The sequence below is a fragment of the Pterocles gutturalis genome, unplaced genomic scaffold, assembly GCF_000699245.1.
Source record: "Pterocles gutturalis isolate BGI_N339 unplaced genomic scaffold, ASM69924v1 scaffold32231, whole genome shotgun sequence".
NCBI lineage: Eukaryota > Metazoa > Chordata > Aves > Pterocliformes > Pteroclidae > Pterocles > Pterocles gutturalis.
The window spans coordinates 4,726-9,395 of record NW_010098861.1 but is presented as its reverse complement, the minus strand read 5'-3'; positions in this window follow the sequence as shown (position 1 = coordinate 9,395).

Here is a 4,670-nt window from a genome sequence, read left to right as displayed (position 1 = left end):
GGCCCCCCGCCCCCCCGGGGGGGGGGGGGGGGGTCCAGGTCACCCCGTCACCTTTCAGCCTCTTTGCTCGCTGGAAGGAAAAGGATAAAAATTAGGGGATAGAAACATCATACAGAGCTCTCCCAGGGCTCTCCTGCTGGTTTTGGGTCAAAAAATGTGCATTTATCTCTCCGGGGATGTGTTTATCCAGCTCTGGATGAACCCTGTCATTAGGCGCATGTGATGAACAGGGAGCATATAGAGGGAGGGGAATGGGAGCTGGAGCAGCAGGAAGATGCTACAGGAGCCCAATGTAAACTAGTCTGTAAAATTTCTGAGCAAATTTCCCCAAATTCCTGCTCTTCAGATAGGAACAACAACATTGAGGGTGTTAAAACCAGACGCAGCCCCGGTTACTGAGCAGCCAGAACGCCGCGGTTTATTATTTTCAGATGTTTTCATACATGTGGGAGGCATCAGTCACAGAAGGGAGGGGAAAAAAAGCAAAAGTTGTGGCGAAAGAATCCCCTCCTCCCCAGCTCGGAGCGTGGAGGAGGGATGGGGAAATATTTTGGATTCCGAGAGGCTTCTGTGAGTCACCAGAAAAACCCAAGGCTGGGTCTGGTCCTGGGAATGTCTCAGGAATCAAAACCCTTCCTCCATGGGATGCTCCAAGGAGCCCAAGTCCCATAGCTGAAAAGAAAGGACGAGTTCCTGCCCCAGAATTTTCACAAAGGCTTTATTTGAAGGCGAGAGAAACAGACACAGAACAAGACACGTGCAGGATGAGGCTCACACAGGACAGACACACACATTTTCCTTTTGGAAACAGCAGCACGTGGGAAAAGGTCACGCCGCCAGAAGGGGAAAGCTTGGCCAAAACTGGCCCAGCATCCAAGAGCAAAGCGCGGAGCAAACACCCAAGCGCTGTCCTGCAGGATTCTGATGGCTTATGGACAAGGTGCTGAGGGTGCAGCAATCCCAGAGGGATCAGGGCAGATGATACAGCCGAGGGAGGGAGGTTTGGGCAACACAAACGGCAGTTTCATGGAATCACAGAGTGGCTTGGGTGGTAAGGGACCTTATAGCCCATGCAGTGCCTCCCCCTGCCATGGGCAGGGACACCTCCCACTAGCCCAGGTTGCCCAAAGCCTCATCCAGCCTGGCCTTGAACCCCTCCAGGGATGGGGCATCCACAGCTGCTCTGGGCACCCTGGGCCACTGCCTCACCCCCCACACAGGAAAACATTTCTTCCTCACATCTCATCTCCATCTCCCCTCTTGCAGCTTCAACCCCTTCCCCCTGGTCCTGTCCCTGCACCCCCTGATCCAGAGCCCCCCCATCTCTCCTGTAGCCCCCTTTCAGCACTGGAAGGGGCTGGAAGGTCTCCCCGGAGCCTTCTCTTCTCCAGGCTGAATCCCTCCAACTCTCCAGCCAATTCCTCATCCACCGGGAGGTCCACCTGCCAAATCCACGTCTCTCCAATTTCGAGATATCGTGCAGGACAGCGTCAACAGCTTTGCACGAGTCCACGTTCAGGTTGGGAGCAGAGCACCAGGCTCAGAGATGGGTGTTACAATGCACCAGGGCCAAGTTTTCTTGGAAATGGCAACCCAGAAACTATTTTTTTTTTTTACCTTACCTGAAGATCTAGGTTTAGATTTTCAGGAGTGTTAAGTGCCAGATCAACCCAGTGAATAGCTGATCACCAGAGAGGAAAAGCAAGGAGGTTCGCTCTGAACTGCTCCAGCGCGGTATTTACTGGGCTACTGGTGCTACCGACTGGATCTACCACAACAACATGACCTCTGAGAGCTCCCCGACACCATGAGCTCAGTTGAGAAGTAATTCTTTACTTTACCATAGTGCTTATTTTTTGTTCAGAGGGTGTCTCAGTTGCACAGAAACTGACCTCCAGTCGCAATAAGCATCAGTAGTTTTAATTGACTTCGGTTTCACCTGGACCAGAACAGGCTGAAGGAAAAAAAAAAAAAAAAAAAAAAGAGACCGATCTCAAAAGAAAAGTCAGTTCTGTAGAGCAATGCAATTCAGCACCGAGCGTCTGCGCCTGTACGGATCGATCGTCCCACTCACCAACGGCATTTTCAATCCACCAGCATGGAGGAACTATGCGAGCTTAAGCATGTGCAAAGACAAGAAAACGAGCTCTGTGTTTGCAGGGTCTGGTATTTGGTATTCAAACCACAACCATATGCTTCAGCACAACAGGAAATATCTTTTTCCAGCAATCTCAACGCTTCTGGAATCTATAAGTCACCGTGGGTTTTGTCTGGTGTACAAATCAGGAGCTGGCAAAACCCATCCTGGGTCTAATTTGAAAAACTGAAGAAGTGAACCCTGCACCAAACCAGCCCCCCAGACTGCTCCTGCCGAGCCTCCGGATTTCCATTGTGAAATTTTCCACCGATCCTCAATCCAACTGGAACAGAACCGAGAAAGATTTCCAAATAATCAAAAGCGTCACTGTAAAACCAGAATCCTTTCAGTTCACCCTCCTCCTGCTGATCGGCTTTGACACAGCCCAATGCTGCAGGCGGGGGAAAAATGCAGTGAAAAGCTGGGAGTTACGGGGGGATTTTCTACACGTCCCCATTTTTCACAAGTCAAAGAGAACATTTATTCTCTCTGCAGTTACTTTTACCGTGGTCTGTGCTATCCTTCACCTAAACACAATTTATCTCTGCCTGGAGCTCCCTGAAAAGGGAAAAGAAACTGCAACAGGAGCATTAATATTTTTCAGACAAAAGTACGTGGCTCGACACAGCCGAAAGGAATTCCCCCTCCACCCACCCCTCACCCTATTGCTACTGTCCCTGTCGTCACCTTTTTTTTGAAGCCAGCACTACACAAGTCCGGGAGCAAGTCAGGATTGAGAGCTTGGCACAGAGCAAACGCCACATTAAATAGGCTGTTGAAATATTTATTTTTTTTTTCCCCACTCACTTCCCAAATGTTAACAACAAAATATAATCCTGGGGAGCCCACCGGATTCAGAAACAGTCATTCATTGTCCAACGGCGCTTCTACAGAATACAAAACTGATTTGCTTTTGCTTTCCATGGAGGGTTTTGGGTTTGTTTTTTTTGTTTGTTTGGTTGGTTTTTTTTGAGATCTCACAAACTGTAAAAGCAAATGAAAGGGATAACATGAGAAGCAAACGCATGAGGAGTTACCGCAACGAATCACTCAAAGTCAGATCCTCCAAGTGACTTCAGCACAGAGGAATGGGACTTTACTGAGCTCATTTGTGAGTATGACAACAGGCACATGCTTAACTGCCATGTGAAGCGAGACTCTGGATGTAGGCACCTTCTTATCGAACCTCTAACAAGTTGAACGAATTTCCTCGTTTGGAAAGGACCGCGAATTTTTGCCAATCTTCAGGATACAGCTGGGGAAAAGGGCTATTTTGCATCTCAACTACTGAAGATCCGTTTAATTCATCAGGGGTGGACTGTTACATCGAGGTCACAGCAAACTAACGCAATAATTAACATGGTGACTTACGGAGGGAAGCGCCGGGAGCCAGCAATTTGCTCTTTTAACACCCGAGTGCCGATGGCTGAAGTGCTTCTCTGAAATGTGGCTTTTTTGTCTCTAATTCAGGCATTTCCCACCCTGATGTGTCAGGGAAGGGACACAGAGCAAAGCCATGACTTCTGCATCCAGGGCTCACGTGCAAATAAATCAGAGAAGACGAGCAGCTCTCCATCGGGGTAAACGCCAACATTAAACCGGGCTTTGTCGAACCTTCATGCCATCTCCCTTTGCCCCACCTCTCAAACACCAAGAATTCACGATGGCTCTTGTCGCAGGGCGTACGCGTAGATGCACATCGCAGCTCCCAAATCAGGCCACCGACAGAACTCTGCTTCAGCAAAGCAGTGTTAAAATACTGCTTTCATCATACAGCATCGAGGGATTATGGACACAAGGCAAAAAAAAAAAAAAAAATTCAGACATCCACCAGCAACATATTGAGGACAACTGCTCCAAAACGTGTCTGCTCTTACACTCAAGAGTGATTCTTAGCAATCTGACGAACTGTCTGTGGATAATTTAACCCTGAAGAAAAGCTCTCCGTGGAACTCCAGCATTTACTTGGAAATATGGAAGGCAGGCAGTGAAACGAGCTAGGAAGTGACAGTGAAAACAAGGTCTTTCCTCCGATACTGGGGGGAGCAGAACCCAGCAGCAGCTGCTTACACCTCGGCATCAAGATCTGCAGGACTGACTCCAAGCTCTTCCAGGGTTTTATCTACTGCACTTTTTGCATTTTTTTTTTCTCCAAAAGGCGCTGATCTCTGCTCGGTTGTGTGTAGCAGCTACAAGAAGGGAAGCATAAACACATTCCAGGCACGGAGAACTGCCCGCAGACTACGTTGTTACGGCTGCTGTTGGGTTTTCCCTGCAAATGCAGGTGCAGAGTCCCCTGCCTGTTACGTGTCTGCAGTAGAGGGAGTTATCCAGGCTATTTTTCTCAGTGAGAACTTGAAACAAGTATTAAGAAAGCTGCATGACTCTGAAATGGAGCTCACGGTTCCCCCTCGCCTTTTAGTTTTACGGTCCCGTCCAATTTCGCACAGGAAAGTAGCATCTAGGCTGTTCCTGCAGCTTAACTCGTAAGGCTGGCATCGGTGAGACAAAACCTGAGCTCCCAACAAAGCCA